The sequence below is a fragment of the Takifugu rubripes genome, chromosome 9 (genome assembly GCF_901000725.2).
Source record: "Takifugu rubripes chromosome 9, fTakRub1.2, whole genome shotgun sequence".
Lineage (NCBI taxonomy): Eukaryota > Metazoa > Chordata > Actinopteri > Tetraodontiformes > Tetraodontidae > Takifugu > Takifugu rubripes.
This window is the reverse complement of record NC_042293.1, coordinates 7,211,954-7,236,641: the sequence shown is the minus strand read 5'-3', so window position 1 is coordinate 7,236,641 and position 24,688 is coordinate 7,211,954. Positions and strand designations below refer to the sequence as shown.

At 42.6% G+C, this 24,688-nt stretch overlaps 1 protein-coding gene across 5 annotated transcripts in view; it reads left to right on the top strand.

Moving 5' to 3' along the window:
- znf469 (zinc finger protein 469) overlaps positions 1-24,688 on the top strand; it is a 143,157-nt gene that overhangs the window by 105,544 nt on the left and 12,925 nt on the right. The window lies entirely within an intron of this gene.

Genomic DNA, 24,688 nt, shown 5'->3' with positions numbered 1-24,688 from the left:
GTTAATTGTGATGAATGGTTCCTGCTGGTCAGGGAAGGAAGAGGGTCAGACTGAGGGTGAGATATTTTCAGAAATGGAAAAAAAACTCTGACCTTAATAAGCTGAATGATTCTTGTGTGTGTGTGTGTGTGTGTGTGTGTGTGTGTGTGTGTGTGTGTGTGTGTGTGTGTGTGTGCGTGTGTGTGTGTGTGCATGTGCGTGTGTTTTATTCACCTTGTTCCTGGCTATTATTTACTAACACCACGCATTAACTACCTTTTTCCTCCTGTGTGATGTTTATTTGTCCGGCTGATTAAAGTTTAACTTGATACTAGTGGACTTCTTGGGCTCATCTCTGGACAGTATTTCTTTCTTCTTCTGGTGGCCTGTGACATCAGGCTTTGAAGTCATTTCAGTGGATCTATCCTCCTCCCTGCTGGGCATTTCAGATCCGGCCTGCAGCTCCCTCACTTTCATCCACATTCCCTTGGAAATCCATCCATCTGTATTCCTCCACTCATCACCTCCCCACCCCCATTCACCTACCCTCTGTGGATCCTTACAGCCTGATGCCCTTACAGAGACCTCACCTTCCTATCAACAGCTCTCATTTTAACATGGGTTTTGGTCTCCATCCCCACACCATCACACACGCTTCTAGGGAACGGGTCTTTCCGATACCTTTCCCGGAAAAAGAAAACCTAAGCGACTTTCCATTAGTTACTGCTGGACCATGAGAATTATGGTTTCCCCAAATGAATAGTGTACAGGAGCTGGACTTAATTGAAAAAACACAAGCACGGCCTGCCATGGAGGAGATGGTCCCCGTGTCACAGCTGAACTGTGTGAATGTACTTTCCAGAGCTGATGAGGGGGAGAGCAGGAGAGAGAAAAATACAAAAAGTGCAGCAACTAGTGGACAGACAGAAGAGTGTGGCAAACAAAATGAAAATGAGATGGAAAATCAAAAAGACTAACTGAAATAGTGGGGATGATCTAGCGCATGCATGGAGGAACTGCTCAGGAACCAAGGAGGTAAATTTATGTGTTTTTAAATCTTTTGAAAAAGACAAAGAAACAGAAGGCAGTTTAGCATATGTGTGCATGTGTGTGTGTGTGTGTGTGTGTGCGCGCGCTTCCCATTGTACTGATCTGGTCTGTCAGTCAGGGCAGCGTGAAGAAACGGGATTTTTACCAGCATGAAAACTCAGAAGGAGGCCATCATGAGAGTGTTTGTGGGTCATTAAGCTATAAAAGGCAACAGGAAAACCCACAATATAAAGGCCTGATTGCAGATGAAGCAACATCAGTCAGTCTCTCAGCGTCTCATTTCAACCAAGTGCAGTTTCAGCAACGACTTGAAGCGACAGCGCTTGAAGTACTTTGATATCTTTTATTGAGTCTCTGTCTCAGTGTCTGCAAACTCCCCCACTCCCATCTCTGTGCCCTCTGCTGTTTGCCTGTCATGTTTGTGCGGTAACCACATGTTGTGATTATTGAGACCCTGTCATCGGTTCAGATGTCACATTTGTCACACACATGTTTGCTGGCTGTTGCCGTTGCTTGGGCCTGCAGGGCTGCAGGGGAAAGCATCTTCTCCTGAGTATGTCACTGGGTGGCTTTTTTGTTTGTCAGGGCAACGTGACCCCTGACCTCGCTACCACCTCCTGGCCCTAGTTCTGCCTCCTTATGTAACTCTCGACTGCTGGTGGTTCTGGTTCTCCATTACTCTGCTGACAGGACTGCATTTATGTATGATTACAACAACACTTGCTACAGTAGGTCATAGTTAGGGTTTTCAAAGAGAAATCCTCTGGGAACGTGTCGATGACCTCACTGTTAGGAGAGTGTGTGGATGATAAAAGTGAAAGAAGACCTTGGGAAGTGTGATTTCATTCTCCACAGAGAGACGTTTTTCTATTTATGATTAATGACTTTACATTTTTCTTTTCTATCTTAAAACTCCCATAATTTTTCTGAGTCCATTATCTACAAAAAGTTAAAACACTGTTTGTATAAGCTGACTTTGAGCAGTGGTAAGGTTGCTTATCAGCTCACAGGTTATTGTCCAGACTTGTTGCTAGGGATACATAATAGGCGTTTCAATCTTTTATTCCCAAAGTTGACTGACACTGTCATGACTTTTGAACCATCTGCCTCATCGCTGACAAGGTTGAACTGTCTTTCATTAGGCTGCACGGTTGAAAGCTAACCAGTGACCTCAACATCAGAAGATGTGTCAGTTTGATTTGTCAGTTGGCTGAACTGGGTCCAGATTGCAAAGCAGTTTGCAGACCAAGAAGGGATAGTATTCAGGACAAGCCAATGTCATTTCCTGTATGCATTTGTGTTAAAGGCGACTGACGGTGTATTTTTTTACCTACTAAAACAATTGCTCCATATAGCTAACATTGAAACGTCACCCCTGGTTATACAAGCAGTCATATAAGGGTGCCTTCACATTAGCATCCCGATAAAGATCAAAGCACATTTGACCCCAAAATCATATTATACTTAATGATTGTGGACAGAGGACAAGTCTTAAGCACAATTCACCTGAACCTCATTCCAGTTTTCAGCAGATGTGAATGTTCATGCTCAAACATGAAAGAGAGCTGTAAATTTGGAGTCTGAGTAGGTCAAAAGCATTCCTCTATGCATCCTTTCTCTTCTGAAACCATTGTATATGTGCACTGCAGAGCGATCAATGCTCTGCGGAGCCGATGTGAAGTAAGACAGCAGGCGAGAGGGTTGTTTGTAACTGAAAGATAAAAATATGCTGAGTAAATGCAAGTGGTGGTCATTTGTTGCCATAGTAATGTATTTTTTTCAAAATCTAGATAGGTGTGTGTGATGTTTTGGCTTACTTTTTAATTTTATACAATATTTTAATAATAATTAATTTAATGGTTTCTTTATCTGCATTCTCAGCTATCAGATTGGAACATGTGGAGCTGGCAGTACAACTTCATCTTCAACTATTTCTCTTGTTTCATTACCCTTAAAATGCTCCGAATTTGTTTTCTTACACAACAAACATCCCACGTGACCTTTAAAGGCATTCACAGCTACCTCATGTGTATTCTGTGGTTAATTCTCCAGCTGATGATACTGAGACTGACCTCCTAGTCAACTCACACCTAGACCTGGGCTTGTAAATAGGAAGCAAAGCAGAGTCAGAGTAATGTAGATGAAAACCACATGATGTGCAGGAGGGCAAAGTTCTTCCCCTCTCTTTCTTCTTCATCCTTTCCATCCCATCTGTGCCCTCCTCTTCAATGTTTTCTGTCCTACTATGGTTGTCCAGACACAAATGTTGCATCCAAATATCCCGTTAAACCAACAACACAGTGATGTGTGTCATTGTGTTGGGGTAAATTTTACGCAGTCTTATCCCTAAATCTATTCAAGTATCACTCTGAAGTCATAATCGTAACAGTGGGGTCTTACTGACAAATAATTGCTGGCTCAGTCATCATAGGTTTGTTAGATGCTTTATCCAACAGGCAGAAAATTGGCCTAAATATTTGCCTGGTCTTCTGCTGCATGAATGTAGACCCAGCAGCTTTGATTACTTCTGACAGTGACAACAAGGGGAAGCTGCCCGAGAAGCCTTTTCCAAAGACCTCCTCCTGAATGTAACTGCAACAGTCTGACCAAAGAGCCAAATCAAACACAAACTTTCTTTTTTTTCTAAGCTTGTTTTCAGTTGTTGAGTGGTCAGCGGTGTGTTCACTGTTCACACGACAAGATGCCACTTGATTGCGCAAGGCAGCCGTACAAAGAGATCAAATAATTTTTAGATTTCGTGCAGGTCTAAATTGAAACTCAGTTGCATATTCTATACAGATTTTCCCCTGTGTGAACTCTATGAACTTGATTTAACCTCACAAAGATTTTGCTTATTGTTATAATAAGCAGGATTTAAAGGACACCATCTCTGATGCCGTATCCAGATTTTCTAGTGACGGGTCCATGCCCCAGACATCTTGACCAGAGTACCAGAGTTAAACAGCTTGAGGACTACTTTGTCTTTTTTTCACCCCCTCTTCCGCTGCATTCCTGCTCTTCCCCTCTTACTTTTTGGGGCCCTCCCCAGATGTGGCATTATTTAGAAACATTAGCGTTGGGCCCGGGCCGGTAAAGGAGCACCGACTCTGACGTCATGCTCTATTTAAAGGCAGAATTCATGAGAACCGGGTGGAAAGGAGCGCGCTGTGGTCTCACTTCAAAGCTCGTGTCTGGGACTGCTCATGACTGTCATTCATGGCACAGCAATCTGTGTCATGGGCAGATGACCACATTCATTTTCAGTGTTGACAGACATGTCATTTTGAAAAGGTTCATGGGGCAGGCTACTACTTTTTCAGAAAATATGCGATATGTTTTTCTAATCTCACATGAAGTTCACAGACGTTATCCGAGTTTCAGTGTTGTTTGGAATGGTTGGCTGTAATATCAGAAACCAAGGGCGAGTTTTCTGTGAGGCTCCTGGTTTTGGTTGAGTGAATCATGGTTGTGAGCTGGCTTGAAAAGATGATAAGGCTTTTCTTTTTCCCTTCAGGTGCCTTGAAGCAACAAACCTGATAGGTTCTTTAATGGGTCAGGGGAGCCACATGCTGCCTAAACTTTCATACTTCTCTAATTAACTCTGTCAGTCAATGAACCTGGCACCTTGTGCCATAGAAGAATGGGATAATGAACCTCTTTCTCTGTGTGGGATGTGTACATACAGTGTAGGATACCACTATGAGTACAGAAAGAAAATAGTTTGGCATCCTGTCTTCATTAAAAGGATGAGAAGGCCTTTGTCTTGGTGACTAAGCTTATTGTGCCTTCTTACTGAAACTGTCAGCATAGTGGAGACTCTACTGTCACATTCCACATGGGAGCACTGCCTTCAGCACTGTTTGGCTTTCAAACATGCATCTGTTTGCCTAGACTAATCTAGTGTCTCTAGTGTCTTGGGTTCAGACAGCTATATGCTCTAAACATGTTGAATATTTCCGGTTGGAGCTGGCATGTTTGCTTGATCTTCATCCCAAGCTGTCCTCTCTTCTTGCTGCAGCCGCGGTTGTTCATCGAGTTCACGCTTCTTGGCCTTACTGGAGTTTAAAGCTGGAATGGCACAGTGCCAGCAGACTTTTGACCTTTAACAGTTGCATTTGCTTTCAGTACCACACACATACAGCAACAAAGAAGGGTGAAGTCGCAGCAGCGGGTGTTAGCAAAGTCATCAAATATCAACACTTCTCTCTCATCAGTGTGTTGTTGTTGTTGTTGTGTTTAGTCACTGTGGGTGTTACAGTGTAGATCCCTCAGGTTTGAAGATAAAACTGTCATTTCAATGAAAACAGACACTTGAATGTTTTTACATGCTTCACCTCAAGGGAAAGATGGCCTTGAAAGTCCAGACGAGGCCCTCACTTGTTCTCTCAGATGTTTGGCCTTCCTGGATATTTTAAGGGCTTCTCTCAATGCTCTTGGACTCTATTTTGACAGTCTAAAGCACGATTCTTTCAATGTGTAACCTAAATTATTGGAGGGTTTGACAAGCCCAATAATCTAGATCCTGGTTTACAAGAGTTGAATTTGATCGCTTCATTAACCTTGGGTATGTTGGGGGTTTAACCCACTGAGGTATGAAACAATTATCATTGTTCGTCGTCTGTGTTTAAGAAGCTGCTGTGCCCTTTAGAATATAGCTGTATGGTAATGATGCCAAAAATAGCAAATCTGAGAGTAGGCATTTATAGTCTGAACAGGATGTTATTCCTAGGTTTCTTTTAAACACGTTGCACTTTTCTGGAGTGTGAAAATTATTTACACCCACATTAGAGAAGCTGTTATAATCACATACCATTAAAACTGTTCAACATTGTACTGGTTTCTCATGACCTCTCGGTATCTTGACATTGTAGGCACATAACACATAGAATCAATTTTCATGGTGCCAATCTGCCAATTAAAATGAAGATGACACACTGGACAGCTGATATGAAGAGGAAGAGAAACCTGATTTCATCTACCGCTCTCTACACAACTGACTAGCTCATGCTACACCAGATGTTAATAGCTGAAGAATTCAGAGGTTTGACAGCAAAGTGGTTCCGTGTCTTGAATTCTGTTGTCTGGTCTGCATCAAAGACGTGCACACACGTGTTTACATACTTGTGACCACAGCGTCTCAAACAGAGATTTGGCTAATTTATATTTTCTTCCATAAAGAGAAAGATAGAATCAGAAAAAAAATGCTCCATCACATACATCCTGCCTCACATCCAGCTTCATGAACAGCTGTAAGCTCCTTTTTTCGATTATTATATTAATATATCCAAGTGTTCTATTTTGTTAATGCATTCCAGTTCATCCAAAGGTCAAAAGGTCAAGCAAATCTAGGTGATCATGGCTTCCGCTCCAGTTTCTGTTTATGACTGTATGTATACACACCGTGCAGTCTGTCAGACAGTTGTATACACCCCACACCCAGTTTGAAGCTCACACAGCTGGCACAGCCAAACATTCACAGTCTGTTTGAGAGGAGGGTCTGTGTGTGTGTGTGTGTGTGTGTGTGTGTGTGCGTGCGTGCGTGCGTGCGTGCGTGTCTTTAAACCACCGCACCTACAAATATACACATTTTACAAAATGAAAGACATCTCATGTCAGATGGAAATGGATGCAGAAAAGAGGCTGTATGTAAACATAAACTCATGCACAGTTCATCCCTAATTCTTAATCCTCTTAGCATAACTGTTTACGGTTTCTTATGTCAGATTTTTTCTTTTTTTTAGCTTAATCCAAGACAGCCTGCATTGCAAAGTTGCAGGAAACAGTGATGCACAGCCAGGAAAAAAGGGCAACTTATCCAAGTGAAAGATTGATGGTGAAACTCTGGCTTTTGGATGGTAATCCAATTTGATTTTATAGGTCTGAAGCAGGTGGCTGAATGGCAGGAATGGGAGGTACAGATGGTAAAGTGACAGGGTGGAGTAATGACAAACTTCAGTATAAATTAACCTTAAACATTGTCATTTAAGGGGAGTGTCAGACTGTTTTACTGACTGATTCCAGTTTTCTTTGTATCTCACACTAGCTTTATAATTTTATAGACATTGTAACATTTAATGCTGTCAGCTTATTTACATAGGCATTTTCATCACTGGGCAGTTATTCTTTAAATTAATAACTGCATGTTTTACTCAAAGGTGTTTTAAAAAATATGATTTAAGTGTCAGTTTTGTGTTACAGCTTTGACTTTTTGCCCCCTTCCTCCCTTTATTTTACATCATGGTCTTCTCCGTCAACACAGCTGACTCGCTTGGTCAGGGTGTCTGTAAGTATGTGGGAGAGAATTTATATTTGTTTGTATGTTCAGCCTTGTATACACAAGCACATACAAAACACACACACCTACATGTGTTTCTGTTTAAATGGCCCCTTGTGGTTTTCCCATGGCTATCTGTTGGTTATATCTCAGCAGCAGACAGTTGAAGCACCCACCACCCCCACCAGCCTCAGCACAGTGGCATATATCTCATTTCCATGTTTGCATATTGTCTTAAATTGCCCAAGAGAAGACAGGGACTCATTATCCAAGTGTGACAACTGACGCAGATGAGATATTGCATCAGAGCCTGTGGCTTCATCTGTCAATCTCTCTTCTCTCTTCTCTTGAGACTGACGGATCCTATCAGCTTTTTATGATGAATAATGCCAAAATTACCAAGGATACGTGTGTGTTAAGACCAGGACAGCAAATATATTTATAATTTAAGTGGCCAAAATCATTTCTTTCATTACAGTCCCGTTTGGCTCAGTAACAAATCAAATTATTTCAGTGGCGACTTTTAAATGTGCTGAGTGGGCGCCTGCTGCGGTCAGTCATGTAATTGAGTAGAAGCGATACAGAACTTGGTTGTGTTCTGATATTATAGGAGTGATCCAGTCACTGTGGGGTAACAATGCTCTCATCAGACACAGTGGTTTGGTTCTGCTTTGGCTTGTGTTGTATTTACAAAGCCCTGGGAAGACTGTCCTGCTACATGTTAGCACAGTATTAAATCAACTCATGCAGACATTATCAAAAGGTTGTTGACTCTGGAAAGCTAAATGGCTCCAGTTCCTTCAGAATGTCACCATATAAGTACCTCTGGGAGTTTATTTTTGTTCTGAATGCGAGATTAAAACTGAACTGAAGTCTGAAATTAACAGAGTCTTGAAAAGAAAAAATGTTGACGCATTAGCAGTTTAGGAAAAAGTTGCAGGATTTGAGGGAATGTACTGCACTCTGCACCTCCATACACAGCCACAGCAAACCATCTGGTGATGCACTCTAACTACATCTGAGGCTCTCTGTTGGGGCAGATCTAGTCAGAGTTCTCTGGTGTTAGTCAGTCATTGTACGTGCAATCCAGATGCACTCAAGGTATAATTCGGCCTAAGAGCCTGAGCTGAATGAGAATGTTTTCTGCAGGAGGCAGTGCTTCTGGTATGCTAATAACATAAATGGTCTGTAGCCCTGGAGCAGGAAGGCTTTTTTTCTGCTGCAGGTCTGAAAATGGAAAACTTGGGCTTTCAGAATTCGACTAACAATAGAAAGCATAATAGTCAGGTCGTCGCCCAGAACAGAAATGCCTCTTTCTCTCAGCTGCTCCTATTTGAGAAGCTTAAACACTTCTTAGAGGCTTAGTTGTCTTGTAGACACAGATATACACCTGAGAGGGAGGCTATGGATTCCCCAGATTGTTTGCCTATCAGCAGAGAACACTGATGCTATCATCTGCACTCTCCTTCCATCTGAACAATTCTTTTTCTGTCTTCTACCTTTTTATCACTCTTGTAACCATGAATAAATCTAGACGGCCAGTCTGATGCTGCAGGGAAAGCCAACTCAATTCAGCCCTTTTCAACTCCCATGACTCTCGAGAGAGTGGTGCTAGTATCTTCCTGCACTGGAGGGGAGCAGTGAGGGTTGTAGAAAGTGGGCAGAGCTGAGGTATTACTCTCAGGTTTCCAAGACTAGGCCAGTGATAGAGTTGCCATCAGGCTGCTCACATTCCTCTTACCATTCTTATGAATTAAATACACAATACTAGATAAATACAACCATTATCCACTTAACATTTCACATGAATTAGATTTGATTGAAGTTATTTGTTGGATTTCAGGTACCGTAATTTCCAGACTATAGAGCGCACCTGATTATAAGACACATAATCTAATTTTAGAAAGAAAATCAATTTTGCACTTATACAAGCCGCACCAGATTTTAAGCCGCAGGTATCCCACGTAGTAATATGAAAAATTTGATCGAAAACATTCAGTATGTTTTTATCACCGTAAGAGACGAGTCACTGACGAGTGACAAACAGACAGGTAAAAAACAACAGCCACTCTTTTCACTTGTATGTTTATACAGAGACCTTAAATCCAAATTTTATCACGTCAGGATTTTTTAACTTTTCTTTTAATTTAATCCGCTTAGCAACATAAACAAATATATTGTACTGGTAAATGCCTTTTTTTTCTAATGGTGTCTGTAATGCAGCTACCTTGAAATATACATTTGTATCAGCTACACACAAATTACGTTGTTTATGCTTTTTTACTCAAACAATGAACATTCTAAAACTCCCCGATGGCCCACCTTTAAAATCTTCTATTTTCATCGCGGTGGCGATTGCTTTTGCCTTCAGTCTGATTTGTACAGTGGAAACACCGCGACCGTCCGCTCTCTGTGTGTTGACCCAGTCTTCCAGAAAGTTTTCACGCTTGGGCCACCTGCGATGTTTACGTCTAAAAGCTTTTGTCGTCTTTTTGCTTTCGATCAGTTCTTCAGGCAGGCGTCTCCACCTTCTTGCCATTGATTACCGTAATGTATGCCAAGATTACGCGCGGCAGCTCGATTTCCTTCTTCAACCACCAGAGTGATCGTTTTTAACTTAAAAGTCACATCATATGCTTTTCTTCTAGTATTTTCCTTGTTCATGAGGGTTAGTAAAAATGACTGATTCACAATAGTTGTGATAGTGCGCCACGAAAAAAAACATAAATTAGCCGCACCGTAGAATAAGCCACAATGTTTAAAGTGTAGGAAAAAAGTAGCGGCTTATAGTCCAGAAATTACGGTATTAAAACTTCTCCTTTATAACCAAACCCTCCCTCCTACCACAGAACTTATCTGACAGTCATATGCTCTTATTCTAGCATCACTGTAAGGATTTCAATGATCACACACACAGGCTCTCAGCCAGCTTTAAATTCAGCTGTCCATCAAAAGCCTAATTTTTTAGATCACAATCATCAGTTGATCTGCTCAACTGCTGCTTTTCAACTGGCTTCTCGGTTTTCAGTGGTCAGGCTTTGATGGAGGGAATTAAAAACCTTTGAACAGAGTTGCTCTATGTCACTTATTATCCAATATCTCGCACAGATCTTCTAGTCATGGTGGACCTTGAGTGGCTCTTAATGAAAGATTTCCTGTTTAATCCCTGCCAGGCCTTCTGCCATGCAATATCAACCACTACTTGAGAGCCCTTTCCTTCTAATTGCAGCCAAAAGGGAAGCAGAACTGCTAAAACCGTGAATATTTTTTAAAATGACTGGGACCAGATTCAAAAAAGAGAACTAGACTCATTTCCATTATAAGGCTTCAGTATGGGTCACTGAGAGTATGGGTTGCTGTGTCCTCCCCATTTACTTTCACAAAATCAGGTCACAAGTGTGTGTGTGTGTGTGTGTGTGTGTGTGTGTTTTTAGTGTCACTGCTGCCACGTTCTGCGGACTCACCGTGTGATGAGCAGTGGACAAACCTGTGGGAAGTTGAACCAAAATGGTTCCAAATTATTGAGAGAGACAAAACTTGGGTTTCCTAGCATTGGCTTGATGGATGTCTGCGAGGAAAGCCAAAGATTGTTTAAGTTTCCGAGAAAGAATCTCAATGTCCCGCAGACAGCGTCTGGTATTTTTAGAGTCAGTTCCCTCCTTTGTTAGATGCTTCTCATGTGCTTTGGGTCCACCAAATACTGGTTGCCACAGAAAACAAACCAACATTCACCTGTTCCATTCATTTTCCTGGCACTTGGAGAAAAAGGAACAACGTAACAGTAAGAGGGATGACGATGGCGCGTCTCGCTGGGTGGCTGCCTGGGCCAGTACAGTAGCGAGCTGTTATTCAGACATTCGGACTGGAAAGCGGCAGAACATTTGAAGAGCTGGTGACACGGTGATGTTTGTGATTCTCCCACTGCTTTCAGAACAGGGCCTTGTGAAAGCTTCTCTGTTATTCTATATTTCCAAGTCTCTCTAACCCCTTGGTGCCTGAAAGGTGTCCCGGACCCAGCTGGCTGGGCCCACAGACTCGGGGACAAGGCAGCAGTTGACAACATTTGATCCACTCACCCTCATCCACTTTTAACTTATTGCTCCCTCAAAGATTCATATTTCTAAGGATGCTTTGCCTTTTCTTGGTCTAAGTACTTCCCATTTCTGCTTCATTTTTCACTTTAATCCCCCTCTTTGTTTCCTTGCCTGTCTTCTTACTCTTTGGTCCCATGCAGCACTTTGACGGTCTCAGTGGAGACAGACATTTTAACAAGCTTGCCCCAGTGGGCAGCAGAAGCAGAATGGAGGTTATTTTTAGCCTGAACACAAATTAAAAGCGGAACATTTCTTCTTCATTCTTGTAAAGAATCCCCTTCTCTCTCTTTTGGTCTGTAATTAAGTTTCACATCTGCTATTGCCTCCCACCTCCTTTCACAGGCCTAATCTGCCCCCCCCCCCCCCCCCCCCCCCCCCCCCCCCCACCAACAGCACACTCATCCTTTCCAAGCAGTGACATCATTCACTAGACCAAACTCCCTTCTCTACATGTGGGGGCTGTTCTCTTCTGTCTGTATGCATGAAACGGATGGGTCTTCTGACACAAATCAAGAAATGGGAGGGAAGAAAAAAAAATTGCTGTCAGAAAAGGCATAGGAACACCGCTGATATATCCTCACTTTTGCATGTCTCACACTGCTCCCTTTAAACGCTCCCTGCTGTCTTGTGTTGCTTCTTTGAAAGGAACCGTGCTTGTTGTACATCTTGCCATAGAAAGGAAGGTATTTTCAGACTGAGATAAGGGGGTGTCCTTGGATGAATCTATTTCTATTTTATAGTAGGTTTTTCAATGTCCCTTCAAATCACAAGCAAACGGCTTTGGACATTCAAAGGTTGGCAAAAGCTTTTAACATTTCTAAAAGTCTCAGAGCTTGAAGACCTTGTATTTCATTTTAATTGCCTTCAGCTCCATTGTCTACTTGCATGATAGCGAGGTGGAGAAGGGATACTGAGAGTGTCTTCTCTGGAGTGATCATTCAAACAGGAATATGTCCATTTGTTTTCCTGGAACTGTTGCAGTCCGTACTCCTCCACATAGTTTGCAGCACATGAAATCCTTTTTGCCTAGCAAAAAGGAAATGATGTAAAGCCTCTTTTTTTTTAATGCTGATGACATCACAATTACATTTATCTCATGTTTGCATTGAGTAAAGTCAGCCTGTCCATGGTACATTTGATGGACTCCCGAACTCCCGTGACTGGTAAACAGGAAAAAAGCATCAAAGGATGGTAATTACACTACATGGACTTTTTAAAAATATATTTATTTACCAATTCCAAACATTTAAATATTTAGACATATTTCTCAATTCTGACTAAATCTTTGACGAAAATCAGGGTTTGGTTTGGTGACCTTTGGTCCCACTAGACCCGCTAGCACCAAATTAATGGCTTTCCCACTGCCCCAGTGATGCAAGCTGTGCCAGTACAAATAATCGGAGCTGGCATGACTAATTGAAGTGGGGGTAGAATTGAGATCACTGTTAAGAGTGGCACTTGTATGCTGAGCTGCATAAAGCCATCCTGTGGTCCACAATGCTAATCCAAGTGGGTGTAGACGCAGAGCTGCAGACGCAGCTTGTCTCAACTTTTTAATGATCTGTGACGGAGCTTCCGATCGTAACAGCTCGGCCAAATGGTTTGTTCATCATCCCTGCCGGTGGGTGCAACAATAGCACACTTTGTGTATTCAGGGGTGATGCCAGGATTACAGCGTGGTAACCTCACGTCAGTTTGAGCAAATGGAATTATTTTCTGATGTACATAGTTATGAAAGCTGGCGAGCAGGACAACGTCAATAATGGTTGTTGTTTCACTGTGTAATTGAATCTTTTTTATTATTGGTGATTTCATGAAATATTACTTTTCTATATCCCTAAAGTGCTGCATGATTCATCCTGTTTCTAATTAGTACTTGGTTTTCAATTGTCTTCATCTGTTTTAAGTGTTGATTTCCAAAGACATTAGTAACTATATCCAACTCAATAAATCAGGACTTGCAAGTCATTGCTCATTCTCAGGTTGGAATTTTCTGAACTCTCATGAGCGTGCACAGGCACACTTATGGGGAATTAACTTTTGCATGCATTTGAGGGTCAAAAGTGGATTGTAGGTGGTTGTTTGTGCAGACGCAGTGAGGAAGCGGAGGGAGTGTGAGAACGTGAGTCTTAAGTCTGGGGTTTCTTGTCTTTCTCAGCCACCAAGGAATAAAGCATTTGAGATCTAGATGCACAGCAGCTGTAAAAATATCAAGAATAGGGAGAGTATGATTCATGTGATGGGGACAGGATTATTCCAGCTCACATGTGCTGTTTTGCCGCACCATGACCAGGATCATAATGACGTGCCAAACTCAGGCCTTATCATGCAGCTCCCTCACAGACTCAGAGCGATGGAGTGTAGGAAAGACCAGTTCGTTAGGAGGACAGCCTAGAACCAAGATATGATCAGAACACAGTGAGCAATGGTCTGCAAGTAGTGGACTTAAGGTGAACAAAAAGCATGTGAAGGGATGGCTGCTGCACTCACCCACGCTTGCAACTTCAGTAAGTTCTGGCAATTGTAGTACTGTTTTATTTATTTATTTTTAATAGATTACCTTCATTCTTCCTGTATACACTCAGAAAGTTAACTTATTTCTAAAGGAGGGATGGGGGGTGATGCTTAGATGGTTAATGTGAATAGTTTATTAACTGCTGTTGACCTGCTATGTCTTCCATAATATATTTAATACAGAAATATTCCAAAGTACACCACATTCTCTCTGGGTCACTCTTTGGCTTGGCCCAGTCACCTGCCTCACACGCAGGCCTGGTTGAAGCACAGAACTCACTTTCTGTAACCCCGGCCTCCAGTGGGCCAACTAAGCTCGAGGGGAAACAACATGAGCTCTGCCAGAGGTTTTGGTTTGTTCTTTAGCCCCCAGTTGGCTACTGACTTAGAATAAGGCCTCCTGTTCATCATGGCACAGTGACAGGGAAAGTGGAAACTAATTTACAGGTGTAATGCTGTGTTTAGCCCTGTACACATGGGTCTCACAGATAATTCAGAGTTCTCTAACTGAGACAGTCTTGGATAGTGTTGAGCGTCATCACTGATGCTATTGACTACTGAATTAGTGGATGTGATGTCCAGCATCAATGGGATCAGTACTTGCGCTGTGTAGACTTGGGACAGCAGGGACTAGATCAGTACTGGTTCTGTTCCAGCCACAGTGGGTCAATGCTCCACACGTTCTGTGGCTGTGCTGTGACTGCATGAATGGTTTCTTGCAGTGGCCTTACAGAGTCTCATTCTTCTTACCCTCATCTGAGGCTGACATCCAAGGGGGAAGCCCAGGGAGCCGGCAGCCTAAATGTTTTTCTATCCCCCTGGTAGGAATGGACATATCAGGTGCTGTTTTAATGCGTTTAAAGTCGAATAACATGGCAGTGTCCAGTGACCAATCCTAGGAATGACAGGGACAGCAGTGAAAACAGACTTGGTTCATTTTGCCCTCCTCTTGCAGTACACAGGGGGAAAGGAAAACATCCAGGCCAATGACAGACTCATCAGTAATACTCTGGATTTGTTTGTCTTCAGAGTTATTTGCCCACTTTGCCATTTCCCGAAGAATCTTAAATACCCCTACCTCCTTCACTCTCATTGGTCTGTCTCTAAAATAGTCCAGCTCTGTACTATCCCCAATCCTCCAAACTGTTTGGGCCTAAGTGAGCATTCCATGAATAGCAGGACAGCCCAGAAGGCCCACCTGTCTGCCTCCCTCAGACAGTGAACTAGAACGTGCCACCATTCTCCTTCTGCTCCTCCCTGATAATGCATCTCCCCAAGTCTTTTTTAGTAACTGGAATTATTTACCTTATCCAGGACCTCTGCTCATCTCTTCCCTTTATATGTAACAAGACAAATTCCAGTGGTGTGGCTGTTCCAGACAGACAGATGCAATTACTTAAAACCTGCAGGTATTGCCCTTCCCCACCTGCAGGCAACATTGACACAATTTGTCTTCCTGCATCAATTAAAGGAGGGAATGAGCTTCCAAATCACCTCAGTCTGTCATGGAGGGGAATATTTTTTAATATCAAAATAAAGCCATGCTAGGGTTAGTATGGGTAAATCAGGGAGGGGCATTGAAGAGAGGATGAATGAGGTCCTGTGCTCAGCCTCTGAGTGGACTGAACCCCTCTGTTTGCACTTTTTTCATCCTCGGTACACAGGACTGCCTGTGAGGAGTGGGTCGGAAGCAGGAAGTGGTTGTGTAAGGCGATCTGCAGATCCAGTACAGAGCTCCTTTTCAGGCAGCCCCCTCGGTCCAGTTCAGCACAACAGCATATCAAATAGTCCTCTCCTGCTGGGCTAGGCCACACCTGTATAAGATCAATAGGCAGGGAGAAGGAAGAGGTGACAAAAAGAGATAATGCAGTGAGTTGGTGGGGAGGGAGACACAATACACAATGCTCTGAGCTCATGCTCTGATCTTGTTCAGGTCATAAGATGTCTAATAAAGTAATGAATCAATACTGGTGGCCTGCAGGTGGATTTGCCACAGGATAAAACAACCACTGAAATTGATTTCACTTGCTATCCCAACCATGGTCCAGACCAACTTGCTAATCGGCCCCATGGGCTGAGGTCTGTCTCCTCTCTGCTTGACTTCTTTTCCTCTTCCCTATATCTCCTCTTTTGTTTTCTTCCAGAGACCTCATTGTACTTGTCCGTGTTTTCTGATTTCAGATCAGGTAGCTACTGGCTGTTATTATTCAGCCCTGCTCTGTAGCCTATTTATAGATGACCAACAACTGCAACTACAGACAGGCCTCACAAAGGTAGTGCTCTGACAAAACTCCCATTTTAAACACTGGCCAGGAATTTGTGGAACTTGCACTAGTCCATTATGTTCCCCTTCATTTTTCTTTAATTGTCTTGGCTATTTCCAAACCATTACATTAAAAGTGGTTTCAGCAGGATGCACAGCACCTCATCTCCTGCAGGGCTGCAAACATAAACACAGTAAAAGTATAAAGTTAGAATCCTGCTGAAATGTCACTAAATGACAGCTCAGCAGAGTTTCAGTTGTACTGAATGCAGCTTTTGTTTGAGCAGGATTGTTTTTTTTGTGTGTTTCTTTTTTTTCCGCTTCCAAGCGTCACTTTAGGTGGAACCGAGCTCTTGATGTTGGCAAAAATTCTGGGCCCTGAAATAGAAACAGTTGTTTAAAAGTGTTTGTTCATACAGGGCGGCTTTGTGTGCCTGCCCATCTGCATCAGAGTGAGAACTTCAGTAGCAGTCTGACATTTATTTAGTAATGTTAAATGTGTTGTTGAAGTTAGCTGCTCGTATTTTTTGACTCCGACTGAAGTGTGATGAAGTGATCCGATAAAATCGCTGTTAAATCATTCAGCTCCAGGGATCCTTTGAGGGTTCATCCAGGTCCGGGAAAACTTTACAAACTGAGACACAACAAAGAGGAGCATCGATTTAGAGGGCTGCCCGTCCTGCCACGAATCTAATAAAACAGATGAATAGCACGCTTCTGCTCCACCAAGTCCTGCTCATTTGCGTTTATGTATACATTTTTAAAGCTTGTCTTGCATTGACACTACTTACTTACTTTAGGAAAGCATGAGTCATAATTAGGTCATGTAGAGGGTCCTGTGAGCTACATTAAGGATGAGTGAGTTTGGGAACCTCTGGTATTGACTCACACACTTTGCCTGGAATTCCCTTTTTACCAGGAGTCTACTAATTTTGGCATTAGCGCAAATTGCAATGAAGAATAAAAAGGGAGTGAAAATGTTTCTCTACTGTTATTTTTCTTTCTTGACCCTTCTACCGTTCACTTCCCAAATGTCCTGCAATACATTTAAAGAAGAAAACTGCTCAGTTCCCCCAGGACCCTTTTTAAATAACCCCAGCTCACATTCTCCGAGTTAGCCATGTTGTTTCTAGCGTTAAGGCATGACTGTCAATCATGCGCTTCCTCTACTAGTATTCACCCTAAATCCTTTACAAATGTTTTTATTTTCTCCCAGTACATACCCCCAATTGCCCCTCACTTTCTATGACCTCATGCCAAATAGAGGGGACTTGCTTTCATGTCATTGTGAATTGGGGGGCTAAAATATTGAACGAAAGACAGACATAGTGAAGTATGGAGGAAACGTGACACATTTGGCACTGTGGTCAGAGACCATGGAACTTGAGAAGGTGCAGGTTGACTGATGATGGTTCTCAGGCCTTATTTGTTTCCCCTCCCATAATTCACATTTTATTTTTCAGCTGTTTCACTCACATTTTTTCCTGCTGCCATAGGAAATGAATCACTTCCTGTCACAAGTCTGTTCCCTCCTTTAATTTAAATACCTTGGTGCTAGCTTGTGACCTTGTGCCCTAACGTCAGCTGAGAGGCCATTATTTATATTTTATATAAGATATCCTGGCTTCAGTCTGAATCTCAATGCTTAAAGGGAACATGTAAGTACACGCTCACCAAAATGCTGCACATTGGAAGAGATGCACACACACTCGTTTATAACTCCATTAATGTGAAAAACAACGTACGTGTACGTGAGCAAAGGTTCTGTCACCAATAGTAAACCAACGTCACCTGTCAGGATGACAAACTGTGCCCTGACTGCTTCTGCCTTTAGAAAAACCCCTTTGACAGTCATGTGTTGGAACGTGTTGGTTATTTTGTTAGAATATATGCGAAGAACCGTCCTTGAGAGTCTTACAAGCCTATGTCTTCGGGAGAGGTGAAAGGTCATAAGTATGGCCTGCAGGTATGTTGGAGGTGAGCCAAGCAAAGTCAGAATTTCTCATATGCGTTACCTGCCTGAGCAATAATTTACACCTTGCTCTTGAAGGAAAGAGTTCATTTTACTCCACCCTTCACATCATAAACCAGAAACAAAGGCAGTACTAGTACAAGGTTATACAACATAGTAGGTCACAAAAATGTAAACTTCTGTTCTTTGGCCTGTTATCAACATTTTGAGAAAATCTCAATAACTATTGGAGTTCATTTGTTCACAAACAGACAGAGAGAGGGACATCCAGATGCCGGCTGTCACATAACCTTGGCAGAAGTAAGAATATATGCTGACAGCATGGTGGTCCATCTCCCCGGTCAGTAGCAGCTGTATACAGAGTGGCTCCACATTAAATTTGATTGGTCCTGTGGACTTTAGGCTTTAGTGAATCAGTGCATGAGTGAAACACAGCAAATGATGGTAACCCACCTCATACTGCATCAGAACGCATGCTTGTTAGATAGGTAGTACATGATGGGCTCATCTGCTACTGTCTTTCAGTAGAAAAAAACACAGCTTGAAAGTCTGTTTTCACTACTGTCCATTAGTTCAAGTCTTGTTGGTGCATAAGTGTTTTTGTTGGATTATGACCGAGATTAAAGGGCTGTCTGTCAAAGCAGATGGGGTTATTAACACGAAGACACAGCCCGGCATGGTGCGTGTCTGTGCACGCTCGTTTAGCTGCATTTGTTCGTTAGATTCATGAGAGGGAGGGTGGCAGGTCAGGGAGAAGTCACGTCCCCCGAGGCCATGGGTTGTAACTGGGCCTCTGCAGTCCCAGTATCCTCCCAGGACTTTCACCTGTAGTGGCCCTGAACTCTTTTCACTGCCTCTAGTTTCCTTTGGGGAGAGGAGATTTAAACAGTAATGGGTCTCAATATGCAGCTTCTGTGTAAATAGAATGGCAAATATTAGAATGTTATCATCATGGAACTACATTCTATAATATGAGAAATAGACAAATTTGCTCCTGAAAATAAAATTGAATGTTTAGACAGTGTGCATGTTATTATTGAAGAGTAGAAACAGAAGAACAGGGCAATAAAAAGGAATCACTTCTTTACAGCCTTAGTGTCAGTCATTCCAATGGCAGGAATGTAAATGTCACCGTTTGTTATCTTTTGCTGGGTCATTTGATTTTAGCATGTGGATGCACAATTTGAACTAAGGATTTATGATTTCCTTGTAGTCTGTGGCAGAGATAGATAAAAACAGAGCTATATTTCATCCCCCTTCCAGTGTTGGGGGCATCCAACACGTCTAGCACCAATTTTTCTCATGCAGTAGCCACTCTGGCTCTTCACTTGAAGCATGTGTTATGTTTAATAAGAACTGATGAGTGAGTTTGCAAAATATTATTATGCAGTATTTTTAAATTACCGGTACCTGTGATTGACTTAAATAATTACATGTTTAGGTTTTATTTAATGACATCTTGCCACTTGTATTTACTTTAATAAATCCGTGACAGGCAACCAAATACTCTGGCCCAGGCAAAGGAAGGAAGAAAAAAATATTGGGAGCTAGAAGGGGAATGCAGCATTAGGAAGAACACCCAAACAGATTTAGTCCATTAAGAATCCAGTTATCATTGCTCTAAGTGGGAGTCAGGAAATTTAACTTGCCTAATATCCTGTTCTTCTCACTCATGTTTTAAAGTCTATGGCGTCCTTTTCCTCGCATTGCCACACAAGTGATATTCCACCCTGACATGTAGAATTAAGGAATATCATGTCACAAAAGGGGAAAATAAAGTTAAGGCTCCCTGAAACGAAGATTCCATCATGTTTGTGGAATGCTTGTGGTTTTCAATGTGGAAACCAACTGAGTCCAAAATCCAGCAGCTAGAAAAAAAAAACAAGTCTGAGAAAGAAGGAAAACTTGGGAGGGGGGTGAGGGGAGCCTCTGGAATTACGCACCTAAACTTCACAGCACACATAGACACAGTGTATCCAGACACTCGGACACAGAAGAAGCCTTACACTCCTCCCATCTTCCCCACAGCGCAGTTAACCACAGTGGGTGAAGGGTGGGGTTACGGGTGACGGCGGCAAGGAGGCACGTGTGCCACAAGCTGCCCTCAGTACTGAGCTCACCGTTTCACGTGAAGCGCCCAAATTTTAGTTTTCTCTTGTGCTAAAACATCCCAGAAACAGGTGAAGACAAGCTGTTCGTGTCACAGTATGAACACGAACCCAACAGCAGTACAAATGAACCAGATCTCAGGCCTTGTGGGATAGACCCACCATAAACATATGAACTCACTGCTGGTGTCACTCCAGCCGAGCAGTAATTCAGGGGTGAGCCGTTTGAGAACCCAGAACCTTGAGATGGAGTCGGAGTTGATCAGGAGCAGGCAGCGTGCCACCCAGCCACAGGCAGACAGGTAATAGGAAACGGGAGGCAATTCTCGGAGTCAGGAACACAAGGTTGGCGACCTTACTGGGGCAGAGACGAAGAGAAGGCCGGGATCAAATCGGGACAATGCCAGGGAAGTAATCGGGAAATACGTGCTGGAGAGTCAGCAGGAAAGCGTAATGGTGGTAATGGTGAGCAGGTGGAAGCAGCTGCACTGATTTGGGGGGAGCGGAAAAGTGGACATTTCTACTGCAGGTGAGAGACAGGAGGAGTGTGGTTGGAGCAGTGCAGGAGGGGGGCAGGAGGGGGGCAGAGCAGACAGTGTGTTCCTTATTTTGTAGTTTTGGAAATCAGCTTCATACATCTCTGAGTTGTTCTTCTCTGTTCTACATCCAAAACTTCCACATTAACCTTTGTTGGACTCTTAACACGTCATTGACGTGTCGGCCTTTTCTGTGTGTCTTTGAATGGACAGATGTGGAGAGATCTTAAAAGCAGATTGCTTGCATAATGGATACTTCCAAAAATACAGCGGAGCAGGCAGCCACGCCGACCGAGGGCTTGGCGGCACGCCACGATACAGGCCACGGCCAAAAGGGCCAGCCATTCAGGCGGAACGCTGCCTTCACTGGACCAGTCATGCTTCAGGAGACACGAGGAGACTCATTTGAGACACTCACACTAGTACGCTTTATCGATCATTTCTGCTGAATAGTAGGTTATCCTCCATCTGCTGCTTCTCTTGGCTATAATGGGGTTTTGTGTCAGTGAAGGTTCATTGTTAGTTGCAGAGGCAATAAACTGCAGCACTGTTATGATAGTCTATTTTGGTGAGCTCATTTAACACTTTTAGGCACTCTCCAGTTTCAGTGCACACACCTACGTAAATGTCGAATACCTCAGAAGAATGCAGAGGATGTCGCGATAAGATGGAGGGGAGTTTCAGAAAATTTCCAGTAGCAGGTCTCCGCTCCAGGAAGAATACCTACCAAGATGGAAGCAGCACCAAGCTGTGCACAGCAGATCAACTCAAGCAGGAATGTAGAGGAAAAGCCAAGAGAATGGGGAAGCAGCCAGTGCCAACAGCAGACTTTGGTCATAGCTTCACACATTAATATAAAAAGAAAAAAATGTGACACATTATAGCAACGGTAAAACCATCTTACGTATATGGAGCTCATTGGGATCTTCAGAAACAGCAGCATCAAATTACAACCTAAAAGCACTGATGTGATGATACACTGCTACCAGCAATTTTTCACTCAAACCAACACCACATACGTCCTACGCCATAATGAGAGGAAAAAGACTTTCAGGAAATTGATTCTTCAGTCAAGCACCCTTTTTCCATGCACACAAAATAAGGATCTGGTTTTGTTCTAGAGTTGCAGTTGCAGGCTGACAGAAGCACACACGTACAGTACCTATACCGCAACCTCACCGGCTCTGTCCCACTCAGCAGTACGGAGCATTTGGGTGGTGTTGTGGTGAAGCCATATGTGCTCCGCTTGAGAAGCTTGGTGACTTGTAGTCAGAAGAGCACGCAAATACACACGCTCCTTTAATCTTAATTGACTTGTAAAACTCAAGCTCACACTTTATGAAACTAATTTTAGCTACGCAGGATTTGATATAAGGCTGTGCACGTGCAGCTTTCAGCTCTGAGCTCACGTTGTATTCACACAGTCCAAAAGCAACTCATCCAAGGTTATTGCAGCTGGAACAACGGCAACATCAGATCGTCAGATATGTATGCAAAAGTATGTATGCGTGGAGAACAGAGCAAGGGAAGAGCTATTTGGCTCTTGAAAAAAAGCGAACAAAACATTCATCATGATTAAAATGAGCCCTTAATCTTTATAAACTGACAGCTCGGGCCGTGGTGCTACTTCTGTGAGGCCCTTGTGATCCTAATACACAGCTGGAGGCATTCATCCTCCACTCTAAACCTCTGGACCAGTCTGGGCAAATACAATTCAGGCTATGATCTATGATTGTGACTGTTGACCCTTCGGGCCTGGAATAAGCACATCCTAGTGGACATGGTGGCAAAGCCATTCACACCAGTTTCCCCAACTGGTGGAAGAAATAGCTGCAGACACTCCGGCTTTCAGGTTCTGTGCAGTTGTAGAGGATATGTGATTTTTCACAACCAGCCTGAAGGCAGCCAGGTCTTAGCCTCAAGCCTCTCTTCTGGCCTGCTAAATGTCTCTGGGAGTTTTACAGAAGGATGACACCAGGAAGCACATGGCAGCGGGTGTTGTGTCTGGGTATAGGTGGATGATCAAATCAGCGATCCATTTGTCATACTGGTCTGTGGACGTCAGACTCCCTGGGTCAGCCTGCAGGGCAGCTGTCTTCCCTGATTTCTGCATCCCTGGGTCCTCCTCTCCCCACCTGTGAAACGGCTTGGACGCTTTACAATGAATTCATTTGCTCTTTGGGACAATATTTCTTCCTCAAGGGCCTTTAAATTCTCCTCATTCCTCTCTGCTGGAGCTGTGGGCTCTCAATCACACTGTTAAGCAATCAACACATCCTGTATACTTTCAGTCTGTACCATTAATATCACAGCGTGCCAGGAAGTTATTTGGGGATGCAGCAGTGCTGCATCATAACTGGAGGCAGATTGGTTATGTTAACAAAGACAGTCTGAGTGCCATCTGTCATCATCTCCTTGATATTCACAATTGGTGTTATGTTAAACAATCTCGATATTATATTAGTGTAGAGATGACAGGTTATGATTTAATTACACCAAAGGAATTTAGATGTGTTGTTCACAAATGAGAGTTTTTTTAGCTGTCAAGCTAACTGAGCTGCAAATATTTCTGCATGTTTGAACTACAACTTTGAGGATTTCCATTCCTGTGCCAAAAATGAATGTGCTGGGGGTCTAAATCACTGTGTTTTATGGATGGCAAAGTATTTGGGTCTAAACTCATCCATATAATAATAGTTAGAAATAACCCAGAAGATAAAGTTAAAACCCTTGGACTGGAAGGAAGGAATTCTGGCATTTGGGATCAAAATATATGATATTTATCTTAAAATGACCCCATAACAACATTTCCTTGGGATTAACTGCATTCACAGAAATATACTGACTTCTTTATCTTGATAACAGCCCGATGGATTTATGAATGATTTACGTCTCAAACCACCTCTATATTAATTACACGCTTGCCACAAGGCAAAGCCAACTGTCAAGGGGCACATTCATAGAGAAATAATGCAAAGTCATTGCAGGGTTTTTATTTTGTCACTCCTCCCAAATTATGGATGTTTGAAGTAAACCATTAGCAGACCAAACTTTCAGGAATGTATCTTGCTTGAAGACACTTCAATGGGTGATTTTGAGTCAAGACAGAGGCTTGATGTTCTCTCATGTGTCCAGACCATCACCAGCATTGACTTTGGTGATAGCCATGGAGAACAGCAAAGAGAGTGGTAAAGAAACATGGCTAGCAGGCCTGAAAATTACATTTCACTGCTAGATCCAAGTTTCACCTCATCTGACCTCAAAAGAAGCACTCCAGGGCCAAAATAAACTGGAACCCAGAGGAGCAGTGTCTGGTATGCCTGATGAAAGGCAACAAATGTCAGTGTGGCCACAGTTCTCACTTTCTAATGGCGAAATGACTAATCCCTATTCCTCCATGACCTAAACCTGCAACAGCAGCTGAAGACTGTGACATTGTGTTCTTTGTTATTAATGCACAATTACGAGAGTGCCCACTCCAAACCTCAGATAAAACCTTTTTTTATTACCTTATTTTTTTACTCACCTTTCTGTTTTCTAGAAATATGAAGTTAGTAAAATATATATATATATATTACCAAACACATGGGAGGGGACTATATATATACACATACATATATATACACACACACACATATATATACATATATATATATATACACACACACACACACATATATATATATATATATATATCTTTGATAATTGTTGCCTGCAAGTAACTACATAAACCAGTGAAATGTTGTAATAGTGCCCTCTGCTGGTACAAAGGAGGAACATATTTGTATCGCACAGGACTGTATCTTTGGATATCTTATTCTGGAAAGATGTATTGACTTTAGGGAATCCAGATAATGTAATGTTCTCAGTTGCCTTATATTAAACAATGTTCTTTATA